Source organism: Ambystoma mexicanum, chromosome 1p, assembly GCF_040938575.1.
Source record: "Ambystoma mexicanum isolate Mex_15411 chromosome 1p, UKY_AmexF1_1, whole genome shotgun sequence".
NCBI classification, from domain to species: Eukaryota; Metazoa; Chordata; class Amphibia; order Caudata; family Ambystomatidae; genus Ambystoma; species Ambystoma mexicanum.
Genome location: NC_090921.1, coordinates 129,696,434 through 129,713,531, shown reverse-complemented (window position 1 = coordinate 129,713,531; position 17,098 = coordinate 129,696,434).

The following is a 17,098-nucleotide window of genomic DNA, read 5'->3' as shown; positions in this document are numbered from 1 at the left end:
TTTGAAAGGGTAGGGATCGACATCGTTGGTCCCCTTGACCCGCAAACATCCTCAGGCAATAGGTTTATCCTGGTGCTGGTCGACCATGCAACCAGGTATCCTGAGGCCATCCCATTGAAAACTGTAACTGCCAAGTCAGTTGCAAAAGCTTTACTCGGCATATTTACTAGGGTTGGCTTCCCTAAAGAAGTTGTGTCAGATCGTGGCAGCAACTTTATGTCGAAGTATATGCAGGCTATGTGGAAAGAATGTGGGGTCACCTACAAGTTCTCTTCTGCATACCACCCCCAGACCAATGGTCTGGTGGAACGTTTCAACAGAACGTTAAAGAGCATGATTGGGGCTCTGGAGGAGCCTCAGAGAAGAAAATGGGATCTTCTTTTACCATGCTTACTGTTTGCCTACCGAGAGGTACCACAGGAGGGTGTTGGCTTCAGCCCCTTCGAACTTCTGTTCGGTCATCCCGTACGGGGACCCTTAGCCATCGTCAAAGAGGGATGGGAGATGCCCACTCCCCCTGTTACTACCAATGTAGTTGATTATGTGCTAGGGCTCAGAAAACGGATGGTACTTCTGATGGGCTTGGCTAGTGATAAATTGAAGGCAGGGCAAGCGCTGGTGAAACATTGGTACGACCAGAAAGCTTCCCTCATCAACTTTACACCTGGTCAGCAAGTCCTGATCATGAATCCCATAAGGCCTCGAGCTTTACAGGACAAATGGTCAGGCCCTTACACAGTGGTGGAGCCCCTGGGTGAGGTCAACTATTTAGTGGACCTTGGAAGGCATGGACAGGCTCCAAAAGTGTTCCACGTGAATAGGCTGAAGGCTTTCGTCCCAAGAGTCGAAATCGCAGCACTGCTACTGGCTTCAGACGTTGAGGAAGAGGAGTCTGAACCTCTCCCCGACCTGTTCCAGAGCGGTCCTTCAGATAGCTCCTTTGAGGGTGTCCGAGTGGCCCCTCACCTGACTTCTGATCAGCAGGCTGAGGTGAAAAGTTTGCTTAGGCAGTTTTCCCCCCTGTTTTCACAGTCGCCTGGTTTGACACCTGGGTGCAAACATAACATTGACACAGGAGACAGTGTACCTACCAAAAGTAGGGGATACAGGATGTCAGATAAAGTACGGTCTTATATTAAGACCGAGGTCAACAAGATGTTAGACCTTGGGGTGATTGAACCCTCTAGTAGTCCTTGGTCCAGCCCAGTGGTGTTGGTTCCAAAGGCAGGCACTTCTGAATTGAGGTTCTGCGTGGATTACAGGGCTCTGAATGCTGTCACCAAGACAGACGCACACCCCTTGCCTCGAACAGATGAGCTGGTGGATACTTTGGGAGCCTCCAAGTACCTCAGCACGTTTGACCTCACTGCTGGCTATTGGCAAATAGCTTTAGCAGAACATGCCAAGGAGAAGACAGCATTTTCTACTCCAGACGGCCTTTACCAATTCCGGGTAATGCCGTTCGGGTTGAAGAATGCACCTGCCACTTTCCAGAGGCTTGTGAATCATGTGTTGAATGGGTTGGACAATTCTGTCTTGCATATCTGGACGATATAGCAGTTTTCAGTGCCACCTGGGAAGACCATGTGAAACACCTCGGGATTGTGCTCCAGGCTCTTCAGAAAGCCCACTTGACCATAAAGGCTAGTAAATGCCAGATTGGACAAGGCTCAGTGGTTTACCTTGGACATGAAGTAGGTGGAGGGAGGATACAGCCTCTACCCAGTAAAGTACAAGCAGTACAAGACTGGCCTACCCCCACTACGCAAACCCAAGTGAGAGCCTTCTTAGGACTCACGGGGTATTATCGCAATTTTATGGCAGGTAATTTTCCTTCCATGTGGCAACCCCTAAACTTTTTGCTGTTGTTTTCACCTTGTTCTTGACTTTGCCAGAGAAGTGCAGCCTTCTGCCGCACTCCTCTGGGCTTTCGCTCCTTTCTTACGGGGAAACTGACATGCCCTTAAGACAGTCAGTACCGGGGAACGCTGTTTCCCGTAGTTTCTTCTATCATGTTGCGGCTTTAGTGCAACATGACACAAGAGGGCACTGTAAGCTAAGTTACAGCTCTCTTGGGTCTCTAGCCTTCTACAGGCCCTAGATAATCTTTTAGGATGGTATTTGATCGGTGCAAGTCATTCAGGGACTCGAATGGTGGCAGCGATCGTTTTGTTTATTTTGAGCTCCTTTTGGCGTTCTGAGCACGTTTTTCGCACTGAACCCAAAATGGTGGCCTGGCTCCCAAAATGGCCAGACCACGAGGCTCCTTTGTCCTGTCCACTGACCGTCTTGCTCCCTTCACCTTCCCCAGGTCGAGCGACCCGGGGCCTTCCTTATTTGGGCATGTACTTTCCCGCGAAACGTGGTTGCTTTCGCGGGCTTCTACATGTCGTTTGTGTGCCTCCAGGGTGTGGGCTGGGATGTCTGGTCCCAATACACATCCTGGGTGCCAGAGAGTCTAGGGTGGTGTGAATGCCTGGGACCACCGTGGTCCGTGATTGGTCCACGTATGGTATGTGTGTTGATGAGCGGATCTCCCATTGGCTCCCCTCCGTTTTGGCGCGAAGGGAACCGTGGATAAGAGGGAGCTGGAAACACCACTACCATGTCGATCTCCTGAGTTCTCACGAACGAAGGAATACAGGAGCCAAGTATCCTGCAACCAAGAGGCTGGACCGAGGAATCGCTGGTGACCCGCTGAAGGAATCCTCCTTTGCACTGCTGTCGTCCTGTGAAACCCTTTCCTCCTTTGATCGAACCAGAAGGCCTGTACTGGTGCTTCGACCTTTGGAATAGCAGGAACAGCTATTCCCGGCGACTTCATCATCTCCTGCCAAGTAAGCCTTCGGAAGTGTCTCTGGGCCATCCAGTTGACTGACCAGCTTACAAGGGAGTCCTGCTCTGTAACCGCCGCCAGGTTGTGTTGTATTCCGAGTCCTTGTCACTCTCCCACGCTTCGTACACTTGGCGTTCCCAAGTCTGAAGGGAGGAGTGTACATTTGGCTCGAATACACACGGCCGCTCCGTTGTCCTGCTGCGGCAACAAACTGTGCTGGTTTCGTCGATTGGGACGTCTTTTTGCTCTACACGACTACGAGGCGTTCCCTGCTCTTCTGAACCTGCCAGCTGCTGAAACGAACGTGGAGAAGCCTGGGTCTGCTTGCTTCGGGGACCGGTGAGTAGTTTAGCTAGGATCTGGTCGCCCTCCTGCAGTAGCCCATTGCTTTTCCCCGCTGTGTAAAAACAGCACCCTTTTGTCCGTACTCGCGCTCTGCTTCTGCTCGCTGTGGAGGCTGCGCTTGAGTCGCGGAACCTGTTCTCCTTCTGTTGTGCACTAACCCGAACTGCCTGACTTCCTCCGAAGAGCTTCCCCTTTTGCCCGTTGGCACCGGCGTGGCAGGTACTTTGAGCACAAGGCTCCACTCTTCTCAGGGCTCAGACTTCCATCTAGTTAGGTGCCTCTGAAGGCGAACTGAGTCTAAAGCATTATCGCACTGCCTGTTTTCCTTCCCTTTCAGGTGGACTACACATTTCGTGCTTATAACGCTAGCGACTGTTGTATTTGTATATATATTGTGTTGATATGGTATGTGTTGGTTTAGTATTGTGATATTGTGATTTTCTCGCTACGGTCATTATTTTAAAGGCCTTAAAATAAATGTGTATATATTTTTGATATAACAACTGTTTGGAGTAGTTTGTAAGTGCTCTTGCTTTGTGTGCTCATTGTGGGCTTTCAGTCACCCTCACCCCTCTTGAGACCTAGTCTTGACCGCCGCGATCGCTACCTTGATTGGTCTGGCCCGTCCAGAGGTTACCCTGTTCCAAGTAATTAGGTTGGCATTCTGAACTTCTGCGCCACCAGGACAGAGTTCAGAAATCCGTCTTAACAACCTTGCACTGCCTTCACATTTTATGACACACATCATGAAGTTCTTGTACATGTAGATAGTGAGTAACGTACATATTTGCTGCACTACATTGACCCACTTCAGTGCAAACTGACACCTAATCACAGAGGTAATTTCAAGTTGACCCAGCATGCATGGCAGGTTCTATTTTGTGTGTAACATGTCTGCATGATGTGTTTGGTGTGTGTGTGTGTTGTGTGCTTCTAACATGTGTAGTGACCTTATTTCTCTCTACTTTTCAGATGATGACGCATTGGAACAAGAGGATAGTGTTGTCATGCCAGGCACAGGGTTGTTATCACTACAGCAACCCGGCACAAGTGGGGGTAGTGGGGTGGTAGGACACGAAAACCCACATGTGCTACAGTCCATCTTGTCTCTGGCTGGCAATGAGTCCAGCCCTGATGACCACTCTGACGTCCATGTCGAGTTGGACGAGCATCAGGTCCATATGTCAGGGGTGAGTGATTCTGATGTGGACACTCCTCTGTCCACGACACCTGCACTGAGGGGTCAGACAGTCTTGGAACCTCCGCCTGTGGTGGATCGGGACACAGGGTCACCCTCCACACCAGTCACTGATGTGCCTGGGCCATCACGTCGACGGGGGCATGTAGTCGTGCAGCCGCGGGCGGTGCCAGCACAACGAGGACACCCAGTTCTTGGGTCCCGCAGGGGTCAAGCCCAGCAACGCAGTTGCCGCGCGCAACCGCAGTATACTGAGTGGGAGCAAGACATGACTGCCAATTCTGAACAGCAGGGGGCAGCAATGGAGAACATCGCTTAGAGCATGGAGCGTGTGGCCCAATCCGTGCTCTCCCTTGTTAGGCAGGTGCTTCTCCAGCAGCAGGCGGCACGGTCCACGGCCCGCTCACTCAGGCTGGGCATGGCGGCCTCGGACAGGGCACGCCAAACTGAAATGTCGTCTCTGCGTAAAGCAATTGCTGCTCACGCAGAGGCACACATGGAGGCCCTGAGGCAAGAGTATGCTTCCCTCAGATCCACTCTGGGTGTCCTTATGATGTCCCAGAGGGAGCGGGCAGAGGAGAGGTTTGCACAGCTTGAGCGTACCATCTCGGCTGAGCTACATGCTTGCCGGGAGGTGCAGCAGTTGTCCAGCCAGGGCTTGCAGGAGGAACTCCGTGTTACACGTGCTACCTTGCAAGAGGAAGCACGTGTATCACGGGAGGTTCTGCATGCAGACCTACGTGTGATCGCTTCACAGAACCAGGCTCACCCGTCCGGCAGACTTGCTGCCGATGAGGGGCAAGCTGCGGCTAGGCATGGTCAGGCTCCTGTGCCACGTCCTCCTTTCCAGGGAGAGCCAGACTCGGACGACAGTCTATCTCCCACATAGGTCGGGCTGTGCAGGCGTTGAGCCCATGGAGGTTTTTTTTTCCTCAACATCATCGCATGTGGGTGTTGAGCAGCACCCTGTACCTCCCCCCTCCTGGGTGCCCCCCTACCCCCTGGGTCGTATGTGGCCATTTTTGATTTTTCTTTTAGTTTAGTTAGTTTAGTTTCAATTTGATAGTTAGTTTAAATAGGTAATGTAGGTTTTTCATAGTTAGTGTAATTAGTTAATATAGTTTAAAATTGTTCGTCTATTGTGCTTTCATGTGACGGTGTGGTGCTTTGTGGCTTTTGAGAGCATCCACTGTCTGTTCCAGCTGGGCCCTTCAAGCTTGTCTTGTGTATGTGTTTGCAGCTTGGGGTCCTTGACTCACATATGCCACTCCTGCTTCCCTTATCCATGGGCTCGCAAGGATGGTTCGGTGTAACAGCCTATTACACAAGGGCTCTGGACTGTCATATCTGTGGCATGTCTGCTGCTGTGAAACTTGTGTTAACACCCCTAGTGGGGATGATAGGGGTGTTATTGACCACTGTTCTTCATTCGCTAGATGGGGGGTTTCATGATTGATGTGTACATTCATTGCTATTCATTGTGTAGTATGTTTATTATCTATACTGTACATGTGCTTGTTGCAATTCATGGCATAGATGGTGTGTTCAACAGTTTGCCTGTGAAAGATGGACTGATGGTGTGATTTGTGATGTACGTCTCTGACATGGTCCAGTCATGTAATGCCTGAAGAGACACACACAGATGATTTTAAAGCATTAATCATGTGTTTCATGCACTTTCTGCAAGGGGATGAGCCTCCAGACCACCTTTGTCAGCAGACACGGGCCATTGGACGTATGGAAGCTGGACACATTTGGTGGTGCCGACATGCGCATGTGTGCGCAAGCAGAGGCACAGGGATTGCGCTCATGCATCCGAAAACAGCTGACGTGTTTCAAGGGACTCCAGGCAAGGTGAGCAGCACAGGGGGGCCACAACGCAGCAGACATTCCACCTGGCCAGTTGCACATGCATGCTTAGTAGCAGCACTGACGGTGGGTTTGGACAAATATTGGTGATGAAGCGCACAATACAGCTGAGATGCGTTGGTGGACTAATGGCTAGTTGATGGGAAAGTTGTCTGGGGCACCTGGAGGGCCAGTGGCACATACCTTCCGGTCCACCATGGTCCATTGAGGCACTTGTATTAGCCATGTAGCATTGCAAGACATGGAAAGAAGCAGCTCACAGGGACAGACAGCCAGGGACAGACTTGTGTGCAGTGCATTTCATTACCATGTAGAATTTGACACATGCACTACCAACTTTATTTGGGCCATGGTGGAACACGACTTGTTCTGAAGTCACACCTTGCTATTTGCGTCTGGCTGCTTACCCAGGAAACCTAGCATGTTGTGTGATTCGTGACACATTGGTCTTCCATTTGCAACGCACCCAGTGGCGCATGACTTACTGCATTGACTGTGTATGAACCATCACAGGGGTAATGTTACGTATGGGTACGAAGCATCCACACCAGATTGTTTGTTTGTTGAGTATTTTGTTACTTTGGGGCATATATGGTGGTGTGTTTGTGTGTTATGGGCACGCACAGATTAGTAACTGTGGCTCTCTTTGCAGCATTAAACTGCTCCTGTTACCGGACCTGAGAGTGCGCAGACAGGAGGCCAGCACTCACCCCAGAGATAAGTTTCTCTTTGTCTTCCATTTGAGTAATTTGTTACTATGTGCATGATGATCAGGTTTGGTGTACTTGTGTATGTGTAAATGTGAGGAGTACATTTGTGTGCATTTCCTACTTTCCCGTGTGAATCCTACTCCCCTCTCCTGCCCCTCATTCAGGTTATCCAGTGTAGCAATGCCTGTCCCGACTGCATATCCCTGACCCTCCTTCCCCATCAGGGTCTCAGAGGCCTGTGTGAGTTTGACCTTGCAGGCATCCCGACCACGGTGGGGGTGGTTGGTTCGTGCCACTCCTGCACCTGTACACGGGAGCTGTGACAGTACACATCAGTTTGTGGTGCATTATTCTGTGTTATGTACCAAATATGGTACACATCCTGAAGTGACATTGTTTTACTGTGCTACCTTGGTTGTTACGTCATTGTGGTAGTACTTTGGCTTTGTGATGTACTGCTACTTCAAGTCATCTACTGGAGGCTCTTCTGGTTTGTTTTGCTGCCTGCAGGCTTTTTGCTTGGCTTCTGTGTTGGCCTGCTTTCAGTTCTCTTTGATTTGGTGTTTTTGCAAGTCAAGGTGGCCTCTGAGGGTGCTGGACACTTTTTGCACACAAGGTGGGAGATGTTGACAAAGGGGAAGGGTGATCCTGTGGCCAGGTGAACTTCAAGGATGAAGGCTACATAACCCAGGTGCTGTTGTTCAGTGGGTCATGGTGATTTGTGAGGGAGGTTGTTTTGTTCTTGACAGTTGCCTTGCCCTACAGTGTGATGCGCATCCTGACATTGTAATTGCGGTATCCTATGTACATGATGTATTCTGCTGATCAATGCCTGTTCATGTGTTGTGTTTAGCTTTCAGGTGTGAGGGAATAGTTGTGGCTTGACATGCTGGGGTGTACACATGGTGAATGTTCACATGTGATGTGTAGATGCACTATGATCCAATACATGTACAACCACCCTTCCATGTCCACATGTACACTCTGTTTGCCTTCTGGTGCCCACTGTGTCCCTGCAGAACATGATCTATGACCAATTGTGGATCCTGTGCATGTGTATTTTGCTTTCTGATGTAGTTTGTCGCTTAGATGTGATGCTTAGGGTGTGCGTCACACACAATGGCTGTTCACTATGCTGTGCACTGAGCAGTGTGTTGCATGAGGTGGACACGGCATACAGAAGGTTTTGCTTTTGCTATGCACAATGTGCATGTGGGCAGGCATTCATTGTTATGTTACAACTACAACTGTTGGAATGCATTTGGGTATGACTTCTTTTGTGTGGGAGGTTGTTGGTCCGTCATTTCATGTGATTCCTTGTCAGGCATCATTGTCTGATGCCACTTTACATTTTTCACATGTCAATGTGTACCTTATTGGTACTGTATTGCTCTATAGCTATTGCTTGCCATGTCCTGTTGTGGTTTGGGAGGGTTTGGGTGACATAACTGTGATAGTCATGGCCTGTTTTGCAGGTCTGTGTGATTCACAACTTGCATGTGTGCCTTGTGTTTACACAGGATTGCTTATGTTTAAGTAGCTAGGGATGCACACAATGTGGCACTTCCATGGCAACATTCTCAGGGTGGTAAGGTTGTGACAGTTGACTGTCTCTTTGTCATCATCGATTGTCACCTGGTATGTGCCAGGCCTGTGTGCACTCCGTAGGGGTGAGAGTTTAGGTGAAAAATGTGGCCACAAGCTCGGTCCAGGCTTCCTCGCCACATGCTCTATCCCCTCCCATGAGCAGCGCCTGTGCCTGTGGTTGGGGATGTGGGGTCACCACCATGTCCACCGGTACGCCCTGCTGCGTTGCAACATTGTGCAGGACACATGCTGCCACAATGATCCACACTACTGGGGGTGCATAGAGTAGCTGCCTGCCAGAGCGGTCAAGGGAGCGGAAGCGTGACTTGAGCACTCTGAATGTGCGCTCCACTATGGCCCTGGTTGCAATATGGGCCGCGTTGTATCTTACCTGGGGTGGTGTGGTGGGGTTCCGGATTGGCGTCATCATGTGGTTGCTCAAAGGGTAGGCACTGTCCCCTGGAGAGGTGATGATGGTTGTGATTATTGGGGTTTGTGTATTTGTGTGTGTGTGACATGCATGCATGTGCATGGGCATTTGTACTCACCTAGGAGCCATGTGTCACCATGCTGCCCAGCTTCCAGGGCCCGGCTCAGGGCGGACATTCTGTATATGAAACTGTCATGGGTGGAGCCAGGGTAGTTTGCATAGACAGAGGTGATGATTCCCTTTGCATCGCATTCCACCTGCACGTTGATGGAATGCCAGTGCTTGCGGTTTCGGTAGATGTGCTCAGTGGCCCAAGGTGGACGTAGGGCCACATGGGTGCAATCTATGGCACCGAGCACTTTGGGGAAGTGTGCCACCCTGTAAAAGTCCTGGACAACGGCCTGCCTTTCTGCGGGTGTTCTGGGCATGTATATGTGCCTGCGGACTAAGGGGCATGCAGTGATGATTGCCAACACCTGGTGTAGGCAGCGTGACTGCGTGGCCTGTGAGACCCCCCCCACTATGGCATTAGTCCGCTGAAATGACCCAGTGGCCAAAAAATGCAGGACATTGAGCACCTTCTCCAAGGGGCTCAATGCTTGGGAGCAGAGGGTGGGGGATGTAAGTTCATCTTCCCACTCCCTGACCAGGTCTAGGATGATACGAGGTGGAAACCTATACCTGCCGTAGACCTGGGCGTCAGGCATCCCAAAAAGGCTTGTCCGGGGTGAAAAAATGCAGGCCCTGGCTATTCTCCTCCTACTGCGGTGTCCCACGATCAGTGCTGCGACAAATGGGGCATTCATCGTAGCTGTATATACATGTTTGTTGTTTGCACGCACTTTTATACTGTGCGCGGGACGCTTCCGCCTGCCTTCGTGTGGCGGACGTGTTGACGCCTGTGCGTGTCTTTTGACATGCGCGGGTTTTCCGTATTCGAATCCATGAATACAGGTTGTTCGCGTGCGTGTGGGCGTTCCATGTAGTTCACTGTAGTACTTCCCCAGTTACGCCTTCTTATTCACGCGTTATTCCCCATTCCGCCTGTTACGCCCAATATTCCGCCCACTTTTGTTGTGTGCTCCGCGCTATGTGCGCTTTCCCTGTGCATGTAGCGCACGGCGTTTGATGATGTGTGCGCCCGCGTGCACCATGCATGTATTTGGCGCACAACCAGTGGAAAACACGCCAGCGCCTTCCATGAATCGCACGCATGCGCTTGCTTTGTCACACTTGCGCCAGCTTGCGCTGGGATTTTCGGCGCACATTTGTTCCATGAATCGGCCCCAAAATGTCTTCACTTTCAAAATTACATCGAAAGCAAATGGGTGCATGTGAAACCCAAATGTTTAATCATTAACAAATCGTAACTCTGTGATGCAACATGCGATCGACACACAACAAATTGCATTTTCTACATAGAAAATGGATCTACCAAACTATGTATAAGGTCACATAGGGTGCAACATAAAGAATGGGAGATAAATGAGACAACATGTAACTCCTCCAAATGTACTATTTTTATTAAGCTTGCACATTAAATTTCAAAGTTATATATAAAGAAACAAAATAGGAATTCTCTATTCTGAGTGGATTCAGACCTCTCTTTCAGTTTTTCTATGATTGGTGCAAACCACACCTCTGTCAAAAGATATGGGAGGCGGTAAACAATATATATTTGCCTGCTCATAGAATGATTAGGGAATTAATATTGGGAGTTGGAAGGATCTTGGAAACAACTGGAGATGGCTGAGCAGAGCTGAAACCATTTGGGTGACTGACCCCATGCAGCCTGGAGATCAGCCCATTGAAAGGGATGAGCAATCCATGTTGGAAATTGGTTTTCATCAGCCAGCTGAAAGGATAGCTTGCTGCGGGAGTAATTCCAGACTGGCTGGTTCCCCTGCTGATTCTCCAAAATAAGTTGCCACATTTAAAAAGGTAAGTAAAGCCCCACATGTAACTCCCATATTGTCCCAATATACAATCCAGGGTAATTATGAATGTTATTAACAAAATTGCAAACATTCCAAATAAAATAGACTATAACCTGGCACAGGCTCAAGTCATGCAGAATTCCCCAACTTCTACCACTCTCATATTGCACATTCAGACACCCCTGCAGTTTGACTTTATGTCCTTTCCCAGGACTACTAAATAGTTAGAAACCTACCAATGACAACCTTTTTATCTTTCAAGTCTGTGCAGCAAACTACCATGCTGCCGATCCGACACACTTTAGACTAACTTCATGAATCTCTAAATGTTGTAATGAGTTGTTCCATCGGAACTTAAACTTGCCATGGTATCTCCCCTTCTAAAAAAAAAAAGAATCTTGATTCTAGTGACCTTAAAAACTACTGGCCAGTAGCAGGCCTCACCTGGCCAGGAATGATCCTGGAGAAAATAGTGACTAATCAGCTCCGGGATCATGTGGAGAAACATTCTTCCTGGATATTTTCCAGTCTGGTTTCCGCCCGAAGCATGGTACGGAAATGAGATTGTTGGCAGTGTGGGACGACCTGCAGGATTGGTCAGATAAGGAAGAACTTTCCCTTCTGGTGATCCTGGAACCTCTGCGCTGCATTGATACGGTAGATCATAGCATATTACTCTCTCGTCTAAGGACAGTAGGGTAGTTTCAGAGAAGGCCCTAATATGGTTTAACTTGTTTCTGTCTAAGCGATATCAACAAGTTAAATGTGATGGGTATATATCAGATCCCCTTCCATCAAGCTGTGATGTTCAACAGGGTTTGTCCCTCTCACCTCTTCTTTTTAACCTATATAAGAAACCTTAGTGGAGTATCTTCAGGAAATGTAATTTAAGTTTCCATTCGTATACTGATGATACTCAGATATTCTAGAAGGTTGGCAGCAGTGACGACCCATTCCAGAGAATAGACCAATGTCTGAATGAAGCCACTCACTTGCTGTCCCACAACTGGCTAAAACTGAAGGCCAACAAAATGGAAGTGGCCTTGTTTGGTCCTAAACATTTGTGTAAGGACACTTCTAACCCCCCCCGTCCCCCAATTGGTTTATGGGTTTGAGTCGTGTTTATGCATCCAAATAAAGAACTTGGGTTGCATTTGGCAAGCAAAAATAGGGAGTGAGAGCCTGGTTGGTGTCAAGGTTCAGTCAGCCTTTCATTCTCAATGACCTTTGTGTCTCATCTACCCTTTCATACAACAAAACGATCATGCTATGGTCGTGGGTGCACTTGTTAACTCCTGTTTGGACTATGGGAATAGTCTACTTGCAGGTTACCCGGAGAAACAATTGTCTAGACTTCAGAGAGTACAAAATACTGCAGTTCAGCTAACCTTTAAAGTCCCTAAAACAACATTGTTTTTAGCCCTACGCAGGTCCTTAACTGGCTTCCAGTGAAGGAGATAATCAATTGTAATATTCTATGTTTGGTTTTTAGATCTCTAAAAACCTTGCACCTTCATATCTTGCAGACTAACTGAGATGGTATCTGCCAAGTCTACCTCTCCGTTCTTCTGACATGCAGTTGCTGCTAGTACCCCTGACTCGCTGTTCTTTTAGAGGTCACCCACAGTTCTTTGACTACTGCCCCAAACTATGGAATGTGCTACCTTGGCAATTATGCAACATCACAGAATGAACATGATTTTGAAAATCTCTTAAATGCAAACTGTTTTGATAAAACTAAGGAACATTTAAAATACAATCCGTGGCTTAAGCCGGTGTTAAATTATCTGAATTGTAGTGTATTCATGCCACACTATTGCCAAAGAGATATCATGCATTAAAGAAGCAGAGAGAGGCCTAGGCATAAATAAGATGTTTGAGCAATAGACATGAAAATAGGGAATTTGTTCTATTCACTAAGAATTGTGCAGTGTTAAACCACTGCAGTCCCTTGTCTTTGAATGCACAGGTAGACTCATGTGTAATGTAGAAGGGCAGTTTTTTAAAAACATTTGTACGGGTGTAGAAGCGGAAGTTGACATAAAGGTGGCATGGTGGTGGTTATAGTCATTTATTTTCAGTACCAAAAACCTATCTATCCCTATCTCTTTGAGGAGTTTCCATGCCTCAAAACTAATACTTAAGGGTCCGTCATGATGTCTGTCAAAATAAACTCCACTGTCCAATGTCACAACCTACTTCTATCCCTCACACTGTAACTAAAGAATAAACTAACAGAAAAGTGCTTCTTCAGGAGAATGGCTCTCTTCTCCTGTTGTCTGGAAAGCCTCCACAATAATGTTGTCTCAAAAAGAAAATGTCAGGGGGAATGCCTCCCTTTCCCAGACTTGTGGGTTTCACAAATCCCTTATACAAGGTTTGTCTCCAGGAGAATGTCTCCCTTCTCCTGGTGTAGATTTATACAGTTTCCAATAAAGCCATGGGGAATTACTCACTTCCTCTGGTGTCTCCAGTTCAGGACCATGGGAATGCCTCCCTTCTCCTGGTATTGCTTGGATTGCTTGGCAAAGTTCACATCAAGGCCAGGGTGTATGATTCCCTTCCCCTGGGGTCTTAAACACAACTCTTGGTCTGGTACCAGAAGAATTAAACACTTCTCGTTGTATTGTTTGGCACAGTTCTTTCTCACTGCTTTCCGCTTCATATTCACTTTGTCACTCTGGTTTGTTGCTAGCAAAGCAAAGTCCCAAATCTTAGTGGGGTCCCAACCCTTCTCTGGTGGTCAGTGGCTCTCTCTTTCCCACTGTAACATGGAAGATTGCCTCTAATACTCTCAGTAAAGGTTTCCGGGTCCCAGACCCTTCTCTGGTGGTCACTGGTTCTCTCTTTCCCACTGTGATGAGGAAGAGTTCCTATTATGCTCTCGGTATCTGCTTTCAGGTCCCCGACCCTTCCTCGGAGGCCAGCGGTTTTCTCTTTCCCACTGTGGCGAGGAAGATTTCCTATTATTCTCTTTGTATCTTCTTTTGGGTCCCAGACCATTCTCTGGTGGTCAGTGGTTTTCTCTTTCCCACTGTGATAAGGAAGATTTCCTCCTGTGCTCTCGACATCTGCTTTTGGGTCCCAGACCCTTCTCCTCTTATACCAAGTAGCGGGCTTCCCACTTCTGAGGCGAGAGAGAGCTTTGTGAACCAGCCTTCCTTCTACGCTTGCATCCCCTCTGGGTCTCCCGTAACTCCTGTCACTTGGTGTGGGATCGTGGTACATCACCGGGACTTCCAGGGACCGCAGGTGTTCTCTTTGGCCCTGCTTGTTCACTGCTGAGGCTCCTCCAGCTGCGCGGTACTTCTTTCGTCTGTTGTCTGGCTTCGCTTTCTTGTTTGGTCTGCTGCCCGGATTCGCTCCTGCAGAACCCGTGGAGGACTTCCAAGGCACTTCACCGACATCTCGTCCCTTCGGCCATTCGGCAGTGCCTGGATCCCTCCAGCTGGTTCGCCTCTACACCTGCTGCCAGACCCGGAGGTGTTTGACACGGCAGATCATTAAGTAACTCCTACAACTAGAGACCCTTTTTTCAATCATTTGACAAGGTGAACCTATAGATGCTATAAGGTGTGACACCCATGTCATTTATATTGTTCGCAGGGAACCGCATGTGAGGACTCAACAGAGCAGGAAGCTATAGTCGCGAGGGCATCTTACCAAAGGACAGAGGATTAGATTGCAACATACTCACCTATACCAAATACGAGTGGTGAGTCATTTTGATATTTCAAGCACAACACCACGGTCTAGTAAAAATACAGAGGTAGCCCAATTTACACATTTGGCCACTTCTTATTTGCAGAACATCCTTTTTTGGAGATCAAACCGGCAGCATGTATCGCAGTGGCACATAGCCGTCTAACTACTAAGCAGGCGTTCTACACCTTAAATGGGTAAGTAGCTAAATCAAAACAAATGACTTTCTTGGAGATTTACGAAGCCATTACCTAGAAGTTAGTCCCAATTTATAACATAGCCAATTAATAATGGTTGCACTGTAGGATCTTGCAGTTGGGTGTAGTTAATTTCTAAAAGCGGGAATTAAGTTTCTACATGGTAAATAACCATATAGTTGCACCCAAGTATCCTGCATTGCGACTTTGAGGTCTTGAGATTGGGAATTTTGATCCTAGTATATGTAAGGAATGCAGTATCCTAAACATAATCAGCAGGATGAACCGACAGGGAGATATAATGAGAACATACTAAGATCCTTGTTCAACTTTTGGTTTATCAACTCTGAACATTTTTTTGATAATTGGTTCATGAAATGTCTTGATTAATTATGATAAGACAATTCAATAGGTTATTGTCCAGCCAATGCATGAGCATAATGGATCATTTACATACTGATGACTAATAGTCCTCCATAATTCAGAATTGATTGCTAAACATAAAAACTATGGAGGGACGCTGTCGCAATATCTCATTTTAAATTATCTTAGTACATCTTTACTACATTGGATGAACTAACATATTATTACTTTCTCTTCCCACCTCTTTTTGTTTCCCTCCTATGTTTGCCTCATTTTCTCTATTGGTGACATAATGCAAACTGAATGATTTTGTGTGATGTTAACACAATGTATTCATTATTGGTTCCCATGTACTAAATGATGATACATATATACTGACAGATAACATTGGAGCCATAGCTTGTTATTCTTTGATTTTGCCTTGGTAAAGACCACAAAGGTCGAAACACATCTTGGCAAATGGGCAAACTGTTACAGAGGCGAAAGCTATAATGATTTGTTCAATCACACAACTAATAAAAACCTCACTTATCTAATCAACTAATGGTGTATTTATGAGACAACACAGACACCATAGTATATTAAAACTATTATTCTTCGTACAAGCGCATTGTTAGTGGCACACAGTGTTGTTTTTTGTTGTTACTTTTCTAGGCAGGGGTCAGCCTAGTAGTGCCACAGTCTACAGCTGTTTCAATCACCACACGTAAGCAAGTATTCATTCCTTAACCCAAGCGCCCATACATACCTGATCATACCCTGTGACACTTGTGAAAACAGAATTTGATTATATTAATTTTATCAATAGTGCATGTTCACATCCAAAGTAAGGCCCCAAAAACACATTTGGTATCTTTTCAGTAGGAGTGATTATACCCCTCCTTTCAGTGACATAAGACTGCTAGAACACAGACCTCTGTCACAAGTTCTCAGATGTCAGGAATAAGGGTAGGAGCGTGTGTCATGGACCCAGAAAGGGCAAGGGGCCGGTAAACACATAAAAAACGACATTTCCCAGCAGCACGTGGGAAGGCTGGGTAGTCAATAGCCGTGCGCGCGTGTGGCCAGCTGATCCTGATTAGCAGCGGTTTATGAGGGGCCCATGGCGCACGGCAGGTGTGGCTTATTTTGTGTTGCTGTGGAGCGGGTGCCGAGGAAACAAAGGAGACGCCCGCATATGGATTCTGCTGGAGATTGGAAGCGGAAGGCATGAGTTTTGCAGCGGTGAGGGAAGGAGACGGTGGCTGCTACGGGATACACTCTACTATGTCCGGGAAGGCTCAAGAGCCTCCCGGACTTAAGATAAGTGCGGGAGGGGCTCAGATTAATGACAAAATTTACAAGCTCAGCACGAGCCTCATTATTTGTATGGACTGGCGCCGTTTGCATGGTGGTTCAGTGCTTTCATCATAGTAGCTTTCTAAATGCCCACTGGCGCTCTGTAGGTTCCGGTGCTAGGCAACATACCCTTGGAAGAAATAACTTATCCTGTGTTTGTTTATTTGAATACACATTAGTTAATGCTTGAGGTGTCTCATGTCCCTGATTACCCAGTGCTGCTAACTAGGTTCTTGTTGGGGAAACTTCATGAGGAGAGTGTGCAAATGGCAAAATCTTTATGTTTCCATGTTCATCACCAGTTATGTTCAGTGTTTATAAGTGTTGCTTACGCCAGCCTAGAGGGCCATGTGTTATGTCGTATATAATGGGAACATTCCCAATTGTATGTCTCATTTTGCTTGCTATGCATATTGTTCATGTCAGAGGGTGAAAGAGGTACATGTATCAAGGTGTGCTAAAAGAGTATGTTATGAAAGTATCAAGGAGGAGTAAAGGTGTATGTTATGAAAGTATCAGGGTGCATCAAAGGTGTATGTTATGAAACATGGAAATACATGGTTGATGGTGTCACAAGGTACTAGTC